A 14,963-nucleotide genomic window follows, 5' to 3' on the forward strand; every position below is an offset into this window, starting at 1 on the left:
AACCCAAAAAGACCCGCCTGCCTCTGCCTCCCAAGTGCTGGGATTAAAGGTGTGCGCCACCACACCCGGCATGTTTCCTACATTTTTAAAAATATTATTTTTTATTTTGTTTAGAAGAAGCATATCATTACAGCTTTATCATGCCCAATAACAGTTTCCAGAGCAAAGATACAGCTCCTTCAAAAGTGGTTATAAAATTTCTAGGTTTGCTGTTGAATCAATACAGTTATACAATATTGAACTCAGTATAAGCCTTGTAAGACATAAAGTTGAATGAGTTTTTAACCCTCAAAATAGATCTCCATTTCATTCTAAAATATACTGTTTCTTACAGAAAGATTCATTGTTTTTGCTACTAACACTGAGATGTTGGTGCATACATCTCTAATCTGTATGCATCTGATTATTACTAGTCATAATCGGTTGCACTTGGACCCTTAGCGCCTGGATATGTCTATGAAGTCATCGGGTGGATTTCAATGGTAATGTTTATCACCTCTACTAACTAGCATGATGTAAATTTCCATGCTTCCTCCTCAAATATAATACATTAAAAAAATTGTTGATTTGTGTGTGTGTGTGTGTGTGTGTGTGTATCACACAGAGCATCCCAAACCATCGTATTTGACTATACACCCACTTCCCAGTTGGCACCCTCCCATAGCCTCCCTCCCCCACCAAAGCCCTTATATTCTGTTATCCCTGCTACTTACTATCTGCTGTGTTGTTGGCACCCCTAGCCATTCCCCACTACTTGCCCTTCTGTTGAATCTAGTCAGCATATCTAGAGGTCTTTGTTTGAGGAGGGCCAGCTGTTCCTCATCTAGCATCAGTCAGTTACCAATATTCCTTTAGATAAGATTGGGGTCTGCTGTTCATTTTTCCAGTTCTATGCTGGGTTACTATCTGGGAGTCCCTTGGGCTACCCTGGCCAACAACTCAAAAGAAGGTATCTCCTATCTGGCATTGTTGCTTGTTGTGTAGCCTTTAGCTATGTATATGGACTCTTAAGAAATTATATTAACCCCTTTAATCTTTGGTTATACTCTCCTTTTGGATGTTTAAGGCCATATAGTTGGCCCTGATAAACCAATTTATTTTTACTCTTAAGGACATTTGAGGATCTGTTCCTCAGGGGTCACATGGACTTGGGAGGAGTCTTTGGCTCCTTTCTTTTACCAGTTCCGCCTATGTGAAGATAAGTCAAATGTCCTGGTCGACCATGGTGCTTATTTTATGTGTATGAGTGTATTGCCTACATGTGTGTTCATGCACCTGTGTCATGCAATACCCACGGAGGACAGAAGAGGACGTCAGATCCCCTGGAACTGGATTAGATGGTTGTTAGCTGCCACGTGGGTGCTGGAATCAAATCTGGGTCTTCTGCAAGAATGCCCCTGCTCCTGACCAGTGAGCCATTCTCCAACCCCTATTTTCTTTTCTTGTATGGGCTTTGTTATTTAATGATACTGCAGTTTTGTCTTTTTCATCAAATATTTTATGAAAAACGGTCTTGCATCTGTAAATAAGTCAGTGAAATTTCTTCTTTTAAAGGTGGTGGTAGTTTTCCTCTAACGTAGGCCACTTTTCAGAATGTGTTTCACACACTTTATTTAGCAGAATTTTAGCTGTGTTTCTCTTGTCTTATTAAATTCAAGTAATGCTATCTAATGCAATGAATTTATGTGAATAACTTATTCAGTGTTAGTCTTAAAATTATGATAAGTTAATATAGATTCTAGAACTAATGTAAAATCATTACTGACCAAATGGGGTGAAAAAAGGAACAAAAATGATCTGTTTTTATAATGAAGTCAAATTTAGAAGTTTTTCATTTTCACATTTTTTTATTACTAGTTTTATAACTATTGACTTACTAAATTTTCTTTTCTGTTACGGAGTTATATTTTTAGAAGTCAAAATCAAAGGTACTTAGCGTTATATCACCTTCCCACTCCCTAAAAAAATAAAATAACAGCAAACCTTGGTGAGTTCATTTATATATTATAACTTTTTAGGAGACTTTAATAGAAAAACTTGGAATGGTAGGTAGTGTAATTGAAATGTAGATCATAATCTCTTCTTGTTTCTTTTACCAAATTAGGGTTTCTGAGGATATATTTTGAATATTTGTGTATGTTTAGCATTTTGTTCCTTTGTTAGAAATCTCTCAGTGTGACTTGTTTTAATAGGATATGTCTTAAATTGTGGGCCAATCACTCTTGAAAAGTATTAAGTCCTTTAAACACACTGGCCAGCCCCATAGAGGGAAACCTACAGGTTTATTAGCACTGCTTAGCCTGAAAGCACAGCATACCCTTTTAGGTTGCACAGCAACAGACTCCTAGCAACCATAATAGATTGAATTTCTAAGAGTGACCAGGCCGGATGTAATAATAAAGCAAGAGGTACAAACAGTTGTCATGGTTTTCTTTTCACAGCAAGCTAGTTTGATCTGGGGAAGCTTAGTAGTTCAAAAATGGTCAAACTAATAAAACTACTGGTGTTTGTGCTAGGACTTCTGGTATTAACATAGCAACAATAGTACCAAAATTTAAAAGTCACTGGTTAATAATATGCCCATAATAAAACAAAAAGTTAAAAGGACCATGATTTAAAGTTTTCAGGAGAAAAAAAATTTAAAAGACTTTATCACAAACTTAAATTGGAACTGTAGTCAAATAATCTTAATGTATTCATATTAATGCTTTCTCTGTTTTTGAGAATCATTTTATTGTGCTTCAAGTCCTTGTAGTTTTTTTGTATATAAGTAGATAGTCATATAAAACTGATTGTTATAAAAATTTAAAAAAATCTAAAACAGGCTATTTGAACTGTATTGAAGTTATAAACTAATTGGAGTAGAAAATTTATTAATGAAATAATAAAAAGATAGTTTTTAATCTTTCACAGTGATAATGAAAGTACTATGATATTTCTAGAGATATAATTTGTGCTATAACTTTGTCAACATTTTTTCTTTGTAGCCTTTAGTATATATTTGTTAATGTAGCTCTGAAAAAGGAGCTTACTTTAGATATACTCATAATCTCAAACAGGATGCTTCCATCAAGAAAGACTCATATGACTGTTGGAGTTGAGAGTGGAACTACATACAGCCTTTGACAGCAGTAAGCTGTAAATATACACACATGCTAATACCCTTGATTTGTTCATCTTTTGTGTCAGCATTTGAAAAAGATTGTTAAAGTGGCAGTTGTAGTAAAGACTAGCAATTACAGTAAAGAGCAGAAATTAGGTATTTGTGACCTATTATATTTCATTAAAAGACTTCCTTATTAAAATGGCACTGCTTACTCTGATTACTTGACAGCTGCCCTAAACAGATTAGAAAATAAACAGTTTCAGTTAAAGGTAAAACCAACCTCTTAAGCAAGCTCATAGCATAGAACAAATAAACACTATGGTATAAGCCATTTTTATACAATAAATTCTCTTTAGGTAGAAATGTTTATCAGTGACTAAGTGGCATGCTCCTTCACATTCATTTAGAAAGAGTTTACCTACAGTGGCATTTTCCTATTGAGAAATCTTACTACACTCATCTGATACCACACTAGCTTCCTACTAGAGGATCTGTTTTGAGGCATATAGATTCAGGGATCAGCATGGCTTCAAGTAAGAATTTTTCTGCTATTTTACCAAACATAACTCAAAAGATTAGGAAGTTTCACCACTGGATTATTTCTGAAATAGTTTAAACGGTCTCTATCAATCCAGTGGGGCCCTTGAGAATTTAATACTTGAAATTAAGGCATTCCCTTCACAACAGTGAGTTGTCTGCTTTTCTAGAGGAAATTTTATTTTTGTGACTTTTGTTAAATTCTGCTTGCTTTGAGATATACAGTTTAACAATTAGTGCCTCTGTCTGGTCCTCTACATTTTAAAGTATGGGATATGCACTGTAGATCATTCTGTGAATACCAAATCACTTTTCACTGTTGAAGACACAAACATAAGCTCAGTATGAAACTGACTCATAGAATATAGACTTTTGTTGGGACTTATATATGAATAGAAGGCTGTTGTATATGTGTGGAACTATACAATTTCCACAAAGACCCAAACTATGCTTTGTGAAGCATTCATGCTAATTTCACTTGCACAAATATTCATGAGTTAGGCTTTCAGTTTAATAAATGTCTGGTACATGTTAGAAGGGTTTTGCTAATTTATATGGTAGTTAGGGAAATAATGAGACCTGAGTTCAAATCCTGTTTTTGTCATTTGGTAGCCAATTTTGTTTAAATAAATATAACTGCTTTGATCCCAGATTTTTTAAAATGTGAAAATGGGGATACTGTGTACTCAAAGGGTTATAAAGTGAAACCTAAAGTAAAAGATAACATGAACTAACAATTTAAAGAGCTTATTACTTCTGTCTAGAATTAGTATGCAAATTGTGGTAGCCAGTTTTTCATCTTTTTGGCTCAGTTGTGCTGTACAATGAGAGAGTTTTTTAGGAGAGGGTAGTAGATGACAGTAGTGACATAGGGCTAGACTTGATGAATACATTGTTTTCAAGTAGTGTATGATTATTAAGTCATTTTCAGTACTGGTCTGTGATTTAGAACTCTTATGTAAAGTGACCCCTCTTGTTCACAGATTCAAATTTCGGGGCTGGATCTTTAAAGATTACAAGAATAGAGAAGATTCATGCCAGCTTGTTAAACATTAATCTGCATAAAAGATAGAATTAAAGGAATAGAGCATAATTAATTATAGCAAATTCATACAAGAGAGGCTTAGTGCCTGTAAAATTTTCATCCATGTGAAAACTAAGTGGAAAAGGGCCTAAACTGCCTAGGTTTGTGTTAGTATCTTATATTATTGATGTAAGAGAGTTGACAAGTGATCAGTGTCTTTGTTAAGAAAGGAACAGTGGAGGCACAGAAAACAGAGTACCTTTGGCACTTTTTGGTTTATTTTAAGAAATGTTCAACATTCTCATCACTGATTTTCCAAAAGTAGTTTACATTTTACTGTATTCTATTGTAAATGCCATAAAGGCACTTGGTTTAATGATAAGGCAGTGTATACAAAAGAAGAGAAGTGACTTGAAATACAATAGCAGTATAAAGTAATTAGTGGGATTAAACTGCTTTTAGGCAGTACCTATCTTTTTCCTTTTTTTTTGAGAAAGTTAATTCCTGCCTGAGTTTAAGGAAAGGGAAAGGTACAGAATTTGTTTAACAAAACCTTTATATTTTACAAGTGAGAATACCAGGCTAAAGTGATACTTTGAGAGCTGGCCTGGACAGGCAGCATTTAATGTTTGCAGATACTGTCTCCAATCAAATCAGTAGCTATTTCCTGTGGCTCTTCAGATTTTAAATTAGTGTTGTATTTTTTTTTCTTGAGCAAAATTTGTATGCTTATATTATTGAACTCTTTAATGACATTTTGAAGAATTGGCAAAAATATTAAATCAGAAATTTCAAATTTCAGAATTAAAATATAATTGTATTCTTTAAACAGTCATTTTCGACATCAGTGAATATGTAACTCATCTTGTATATGTGGTGCAGTTGTCCACTTATAAAAATACAGAACACAATTGTACCTTTTATGCTTGCTTGAGTGTTATATCCAGCTCAGTGAAGATTCAAGCATTGATTTCATATATTTTATTGCTGAATAAGATTTTCTGTCCTAAAAGTGGAGCTTGCCCTTTGTAGTTCATCTCTTTCATTTTCTTTTTAACTTTAAAAAATATTTTATTTTATGTGTATGAATGTATTGCTTGTATGTATGTAAGTGCACCTGTGTTATGCAATGACTGCAGAGGCCAGAAGAGGGTGTTGGATCCCCTGGATCTGGACAGTTGTTAACCGCCACGTGGGTTTCAGGAATTAAATCTGGGTCTTCTGGAAGAACAAAGTGTTCTTAACTGCTGAGCCATCTCTTGAGCCCCTCGTTGATATTTTTTAAACATTTTTATTTATTATTTTTTTATTTTGTGTGTATGCATGTATTGCCTGCATGTAGGTAAGTGTACCAGAGGTCAGAAGAGGCCGTCAGATTCCCTGGGACTGGAGTTACAGACCGTTGTTTGCTGCCATGTTGGTGCTTGGATTTCAACCCGGGTCTTCTGCAAGAACAACCAATGTTCTTAACTGCTGATTATCTCTCCAGCCCCCCGCCCATGCTTATATTCTTAAGAAGCACTATGTGTGCCTAAACTGGGGGAACTATACATATGTGTAACACATTCATATGTAAGTGCACACACCCACCCATATAAAAAAAGCATGAAATTTTCAGTGAAGTATAAAAGAAAAGATTATCATTTTGAGATATTTGCTAAGTAAGAAAATGAATTGTGCTGCTAAACTAGTTCAAGTTCAGTATTGGTAAGATCTGTTGGCACAAATATGTTTTATGCAATATGGAATGACTGTTATTTTAAAGTTCATGAATAGCTTATTATATTATCCATTCTATTTTATAATATAAATATGGACAGATATGACTAATACAAGTTTGGCTTTGTGGGGGCTATAAGAGGAAAGGAATGAGAGTTAAACACTTGCCAGTGCATAACTAGATCAAACACCCATGAGCAAAAGTTCTTTAGGTTACTCAAAAGTTTTAAGATATAAATAGGCTCCATGATCAAAAGTCTTGTTTATCATAAAAGAACGACCACCACAATTTGTGGCACTGTGTGATGAAGACCAGATTTTCAGCTAGGTACTCTGTCTCTGGAGTCACTTTACTAATTCTTCCTATAATGGTTTTCTAACAGATTGACTCTGCAAAGTGATTTGAAGTCAAAAGATGTCTTTTGTGGTTCTTAACACGAGAAGTTCATAGCTTATTGATTAGAGAGACCTTCAGTATCACAGGGATATAGAAAAATTGAAGTTGGATACTAGAAAGGTTCTGGGTTTGAGAAGTTAGAGAAATCTTCAGGGAGGAGGTATGCCATGAATTGGATCTTAAAGTTGTGAGGAAGGGATTATGCACACCTAAGACCTAGAGCCAAGTACAATTTCTTTTTTTAAAAAAAATTTATATTTATTATTTTTATTTTATATGTATGAATTTATTGCCTGCATGTAGGTAAGTGCACCCATGTCATGAAATGCCCACGGAGGACAGAAGAGGCCATTGGATTCTCTGGAACTGGAGTTTTGGACAGTTGTTAGCTGCCATGTGGGTGCTGGGATTTGAACCTGGATTTTCTGCAAGAACAGCCAGTGTTCTTAACCGCTGAGCCATCTCTCCAGCCCCGCCAAATATAATTTCTATGTAAAGAGTTTGAAGAGTTCACCTGAGAACAGTGAAACATGAAGTAGATAGGAAAAGACATAGGATCTGAAATATGGTTAGAGCATAACCAGCAAGTGTATATTTTATGTTTTTTTTTTTTTTTTTTTTTTTTTTTTTTTTTAGACAGGTTTTCTCTGTAGCCCCAGCTGGCCTGGAACTCACTATGTATACTAGGCTTATCTGAATCTTACAGAGATCCCCACCTGCCTCTGCCTCCAAAGTGCTGAGATTAATGAGATTAATGGCTTGTACCCACTCCTGGCTAGTGTCTTTTTTTTTTTTTCCCCTTTTTGGAGACAGGGTCTTCCTATAAACCCAGCTGCCCTGGAACTCACCATTGTAGACTAGGCTAGCCTCAATCACAGAGATCATCCTGCCTCTGCCTCTGGAGTGCTGGGATTAAAGATGTATGCCACCACACCCAATGGCTAGTGTATATTTTAAAGAGGATCCAACGTGAAGAGGAAAGTGATCTTTATTTAGATAAATCTGGCAGATCTGTGTAGAAGAGATTGATAAATAGACTTTGGGAATGAAGTCCTGCAAACCTCTTAATAAAGGAAATATAAAGGATTTGCTTTTTAAATTCAGAAACATTGGTTGAAATCCTTTTGCTATTCTTTACTTTGAATTTATGGGTGAGATACAGATAACCACTACCCACTGTAGTTGTATTACAGAGGGTGTGAAACAGTGTAGCACTGGCTATATGCCTAGTGCCATGCCATGAATGATATTGTCAATGTATCATTTTACTAGTAACACTAGAACTGACATTACTTATTATAGTCATTATTATCAAATTGTTGTAATGAAGATTGAAGCTAAGGAAACATTTGTGGAAAGTGATGTGGGAGCCATGTCAATCCCTAACATCAATGAAGAGGAAGAAGAAAAAGTTCACCAGTCATATTTCTGCATACATGAGTATTTGCAAATCAGCTGAAAAATGGATGAAACTTGCTTTAACAGCCGAACTTGACCAATATGTCTTTATAATTTAATGAGCGACTGTTTAGAATCTACAGATTTTTAAGTTATGTTCTAAAACAGTGGCATGGGAAAAGTGCCTTTCATCATCCTGTCCCTCATCTGAGTTTTACCTCCTTTTCCCAGTATCTCAGGCTCTTTGCTATAGCTTGCCCGCTTGTCCACTCTACTACTATCCTTGCCCCCTTCTTTGCAAGCTATTTCTTGACAATTCCTGGAAATAATGGGGTATGCCTTCATCTCCATCATCCCTGGGAAGGATAATTCATGGCTGTATAATTTGAGGTCCTGGGTATCTGCTGAAGTGTTTAGAGGGGTCAGCATGGCACAGAAGAATCCAACTTCTTTTCCCATGAGCAGGTGCCTAGTTGGGGAGTCTTAGCCCACATTCAGAAGTGCAAACCATTTGACATGATGACATAAACAGGGTTTCTTACTATTATTTGTAAAGTACCATAAAATGAGAATGAAAAAACTAAAACACAACTGAGTTCCAGGAGAACTGTAGAGCTATTGAGAAAGGACAGTATTTGGGTACAAGAGAGTATGGGAAATAGCCATGTCTTGCTTACCCTTGTATCCTCTAGCATCTCGTCATTTTCTAGCACATTGCCAACCACATAGTATTACCAGAAATGAAAAGAAAGCCATCATAGAAAAGAAAGTAAGTTATTGAGAAGTAAACAGAGCTTTGGATACTAGGGAGGCGTTTTGCTGTGGTTGATATGGTGGTTTGTGAGCTCATTGAATGTAAGGATCATATATGTTTGTGTATATGATATCCAACATAGTTTACAATTGAATTATTGAATAGAACAGGCTCTCAAGGAATGAATTAGGTTTTATGTTAAAAGTGATGAATAGCAAAGGCAAACACATCAATGAACTGGGGTAGTAGTTAAGGAAGTTGCAATACCGTAAAAGGTCCTGAGCAGTTGTGGGGAACACTGGAAAACTGTTCCAAAGAGAGATTTTATTTGTAATGTATTTGGATATGAGTAAATGACACAGATTAACTGTAGATTAGCCTAGACTCTCTGATGTTCACAAGGTTGATGTAGGGCAGGGTATTTGGAGAAAAGAATTAGAATTAAAGGAGTAGGTAGAAGTTTTTTAAAAAATATGTAATTACAGGTATTTATTATAGTAGCTTATAACTGTGTTGCTTAAAGTATGAAATGTGTAGTCACTTTATAATGTATACAATAAAACCTAATTTTAAGAAATATGCTATATCCACAGTGACAGTAATATAATAAGAATATCTGGTTAAAATGATTAAAATTGCTAAGTTTTGAGGAACTGGCTGTGTAAGTGTAGATTATTTCATTTTTGCTGAATTTGACCTGAAATTTCCTAAATACGCAAGAGACACCTGTGATTAATTTAGTGATCTTTATCTTATCTTGTTAGGTAGCCCTGAATATGTGTATTTAGATTTGTTGCCTGTTCATATATACTCAGCTGTGCCTGTTTGCTTTGTTATTTTTCTGTGTTTAGTGGACCAATGTAAAAATGTATGGAAAGTGTCAATGTCACCTCTACCTTTAAGGAAAATGAAAACAAAACTAAATCATGCTAACATCTATGTTGTTGTTTAAAGTTAACTACAAAACACATTCTATACTAAATTGATCTTTGGTAACAGACCAAATTTAAGGCAACAGAAAAGGTATAAGGAAATGCACATAAGTATATGTTGTGATATCATTGTCACTCTTTGTTGGCTTTATTAGACAATAAAGATTATTAGTTTTGAGGCTGGAAGTATGGTTCAGTGGTTAAGGACTCTGACTGCTCTTACAGAGGACTAGGGTTCAGTTCCCAGCATCTACATGGTGGCTAACAGTCATCCATAACTCCAGTTCCAGGAGATGCAATGCACTTTTCTGGCCTTGGTGGGCAGTGCACTTACATACATGCAGGCAAAAATACACATACACATAAAATAAAAATAAGTAAAAAGTAAAATAGCTTATTAATTTCAAAGTAAAATTTTCTTTAAAATAATCTGGCTGGGTCTAGTGTTGTACATCTTTAATACCAGAACTAGGGAGGCAGAAGTAGGTGGATCTCTGTTAATTTGAGGCCAGGCTGGGGTACAGAGTGTGACCATACCACAGATGGCAGAGTATATGGGCTCCAGTTGGGGGAGGGGAGAGAGGATATGTGAAGGTGCCCATGGAGAAGGGGGCATAAAAATGATTTGTTGAGATGTTCTGTATGAAATACACAAAAATTCAGTAAAAAGGACAGCTCGGGAGACCCTGTTTCAAAAAGACAAAAAAAAAAAAAAATCTATAAATTTGAGATTTTTCATGCAGTTTTTGCTTCCTTATTTCTAAGAAATCATATTAAGATGAGCTAAAATATATCAACTGATAATCAATTCTCATTTCTATTTCTTTAAATGTAGAAAGCAGGATGATTTTCATAGTTGCTTGTTATTTACTCTTCACATTGTAAAGGACACATTTTTAAGGAATCTCCTTGTTATTGTTCCCTGCTTATATTCTTCCTAATGATTAAAAAATATTTTTATTCTCTGAATTCCAATTCTTTAAAAAATTTCTCCTTTGTCCTTGTGAACTCAAAATGAATATCCTTTTTAGCTTAATAAGAAATTTGAAAATGAAGATTTAGTTTTACAAAGAAATACTTTAAAGTAATTCAAGAACATAGTATTTATCCTCCAAGTCAGTAATTTAAAAATAATAAACACCTTCTAGGTGTTTAAAAAAGTTTTTATGTTAATCTAATTTTTAAAAATATATTTTAGAGCATTTGATCTTTCTGGCATTTTATGATAAAGAATATCTTGAGTGTACACACACACACACACACACACACACACACACATACACACACACAAAACCCAAAAGTAGAATACTTCAGTCTCTCATATAGGGAATCCTATGTCTAAATTTTTCCAAAACCAAAATTTAATAGGATAGGTTTTTCCTTTCTTGATAGTTGACTGTTATTATGTTGAAGAACTTGACTCTTTCAATACTACGTATGTATTAGAGACACGATCAGATTTTGTTATGTGAGTCTTTTAAATGCTTCCAAAAACCTATTTATCTGAAATACTATGGAAACTATAAGAGAACTTCTCTCTGCTGTCTCTTACCTACCCCCTTTGCTGTCTCTAGGTAGGATTAAAGGCATGTTGCATTTAAAAATAAAATAGCTATCGCTCAGCGCTTATAGGGAAACAATAAGAAAGCATTCATACTCCTATAATGTGACATAGCTAATTTTCAACCTAGTTAGGAAGTTGTTTAATATTGCACTAGGGAGAGATCAGGTTTGGTCCTCCCTTGATCACAAAGCTGTAAAAAAGTTTGATAACCACTTTCAGGAAAAATGCTATGCAGAGTTTTAAGTAGGAAATCACATATGAAATGGAAAACATTTCTTAAGTTTCTGAAGAAATACTCTGGTATCAAAAGAAAGTAAATGTCCATATAAGAATTGAGAATGGCAAATGCATTAGTTTCTTATATCAGCTTATACTCCATCAGTTCTGTTTGTTTTATTTTGAATGGGAGTGTTTCCATGTGCTCTTTCTCTGATTGCTTGTGTTATTGGTATATAGAAAGGCTACAGACTTTTGTAGGTTAATTTTGTAACCTGCCACTTTACAGAACGTGTTAATTTCTAGGAGTTTTTGGGTGGAATTTTTGGCATCCCTTAGATATAATTTCATATCATCTGCAAAAAGGGATAATTTATCTCCTCTTTTCCAATTATTACTACTTTAATTTCCTTCTCTTGTCTTATTGACTTGCAAGAGTTTCAAGTACTATGTTAAAGAGAAGTGGGGATAGTGGACAGTCTTGTCTGGTTCCTGATTTCAATGGGAATGCTTCCAGTTTTTCTCCATTGAGAATGATGTTGGCTGTGGGTTTGTTTTATGTCTTTAATTATGTTGAGGTATTTTTCCTCCAGTCTAATTCCCTCTAGGACTTTGAACATAAATGCATGTTGAATTTTGTCAAAGGCCTTCTCTGCATCTATTGAGATGACCATGTGGTTCTTGTCTTTGAGCCCATTTATATGATTTATCACATTTATTGACTTATGTATATTGAACGCTCCCTGCATCTCTGGGATAAAGCTGACTTGATCATGGTGAATGATCTTTTTGATGTGTGTCTGTTTGCAGTTTGCAAGTACCTTGTTGAGAATTTTTGCATCTATGTTCATTAAGGATATGGGTCTATAGTTTTCTTTTATGGTTGTATCTTTACCTAGCTTTATTAGAGTGAAGCTGGCTTCATAGAAGGAATTTGGAAGTTCTCCCTCCATTTGTATCTTTTTGAATAAATTAATTAGTATTGGATGTAGATCTTCTTCAAATGTCTGATAGAATTCTGTGGTAAATCCATCTGGTCCTGGGCTTTTTTTAGTTGGGAGGCTTTGTATTGCTATTTCAATTTCCTCATATGTTATAGGTCTGTTTAAACTGTTGATCTCTTCTTAGTTTAACTTTGGTGGTTCCCATGATTTTAGATATCCATACATTTCTTTTAGATTTTCAAATTTAGTGGCATATAGGTTTTTAAAATATTCCCTTATAATGGTCTGGATCTTTGGTGTGTCTGTTGTGATGTTTCCCTTTCATCTCTGATTTTGTTGATTTGGAGGTGCTCTTTCTTTCTTTTGGTTAACTGGGCTAGTGGTCTGTCGATCTTGTTTATCTTTTCAAAGAATCAGCTCTTTGAGCTGTTGATTCTTTGTATTGTTTTCTTCGTTTCGATTTCATTAATTTCTGCCCTGATTTTTGTTATTTCTTCTTGTCTGCTGGGTTTGGGTTTCATTTTCTGTTGCTTTTCAAGTGTCTTGATTTGCAATGTTAAGTCATTTATTTCTGTTCTTTCCTATTTTTTGATGTACGCACTTAGAGGCATAATCTTCCCTCTAAGGACCGCTTTCAGCATGTCCCAGAGGTTTTGTCGTGTTGTATTGTCCTTTTCATTTAGTTCCAGGAATACTTTTATTTCTTTCTTAATTTCTCTTTTGACCCATTCATATTCAGGAGTGTGTTGTTTAATCTCCATGTGTTCATGTGGTGATTAGGGCTTCTTCCAGTGTTGATTGTAAGCTTTGTTGCATTGTGGTCTGATAGAATGCATGCAATTATTTCAGTCTTTTTGTATTTGTTGAGGTTTGTGTTGTGCCCCAGTATATGGTCGATTTTGGAGAAGGTTCCATGGGGTACTGAGTAGAAAGTATGTCCTTTGGTGCTTGGGTGGAATACTCGGTAGATGTCTGTTAAGTTCATTTGATGTATGATATTGTTTAATTCAGATGTCTCTCTGTTTACTCTGCCCTGCTGACCTATCTAATGGAGGCAGTGGGGTATTGAAATTGCCTACTATTAATGAGTTGGGATTAATCTGGGTCTTAAAGTCCTGTAGTATTGTTTTTATGAAGTTGGGCACACCAGAGTTTGGTGAATAGATATTCATGAGTGTAATATCTTCTTGATTCATTGTTCCTTTGATCAGAGTGCAGTGGCCCTCTTTGTCTCTTCTGATTCATTTTAGTTTAAAGTCTATTTTGTCAGATATTAGAATTGCTATGCCTGCTTTTTCCTTAGTGCCATTTGCTTGGTACATTTTTCCCCATCCTTTCACTTTGAGATCGTGTCTGTGCTTAAAAGTGAGATGAGTTTCTTGCAGACAACAAAAAGATGGATTTTGTTTCTTAATCCATTCACCTAGTCTCTGTCTTTTGACTGGGGAGTTCATTCCATTAATATTTAAAGTCATTAATAAAAGATGAGTATTGAATCCTGTCATTGTTATTTCTGTTTACATTTTTGATATAGCTGTACTTTTCCACAGTTATACCTTTATTGGATTTCTTTCCACACCCTCTTGGGTATAGTCGTTCCTTTTTCAGCTCTTTGTATTGCTTCCAGAACTCTCTGAAGGGCTGGTTTTGTGGACATGAATTCCTTCAGCCTATTTATGTCATGGAAGATTTTTCTTTCCTCTTCAACTATAATAGACGTTTTGGTTGGGTATAGTAATCTGGGTTGGCATCTGTGATCATTTAAAACTGGGAATACTTTGGTCCAGGCTCTTCTGGCTTTCATAGTTTGCACTGAAAAGTCAGCTGTAATTCTAATGGGTTTTCCTTTATATGTGACATGTTGTTTCTCTTTTGCAGTTTTCAGAATTGCCTCTTTGTTTTGTACGTGTAGTGTTTTTACTATGATGTGCCATGGAGAGTTTCTTTTCTGGTCCTATTTGGTGTTCTATATGCTTCTTGCCTTTGTATGGGGATGTCTTTTTTTAATTTTGGGAAATTTTCTTCTACAATCCCATTGAAGATCTGTTCCATACCATTATCTTGACATTCTTCTCCTTCCTGTATGCCTATGATTCGTAAGTTTGGTTTTTTTATGGTGTCACACAATTCTTGCATATTCCATTCTTGTGTTTTAATTTTTCATAATCTTTGCTTGAGTAGTCAAGTTCTTCAACTTTGTCATCCTGTCTTGATAGTCTGTTTTGCATTTCATTCACTGTTTATGAAACATTCTCTTGTCATTTGATATTGACTTATAAAAGTTTTCAATTCCATCTTCATTTCAGTGTGGGTTTTCTTCAACATTTCTATCTCTTCTGTGAATTCACTTCTCAAGTCCTGGATTGTTTTTT

The 14,963-nt window shown here is 35.0% G+C and overlaps 1 protein-coding gene across 4 annotated transcripts in view; it reads left to right on the forward strand.

Annotated features, from left to right (window-relative positions):
• Rfx3 (regulatory factor X3) overlaps positions 1 to 14,963 on the forward strand; it is a 349,065-nt gene that overhangs the window by 24,090 nt on the left and 310,012 nt on the right. The gene's annotated exons all lie outside the window — the stretch shown is intronic.

This window comes from Nannospalax galili, unplaced genomic scaffold (genome assembly GCF_000622305.1).
Source record: "Nannospalax galili isolate Female #2095 unplaced genomic scaffold, S.galili_v1.0 scaffold241, whole genome shotgun sequence".
In the NCBI taxonomy this organism is placed as follows: domain Eukaryota; kingdom Metazoa; phylum Chordata; class Mammalia; order Rodentia; family Spalacidae; genus Nannospalax; species Nannospalax galili.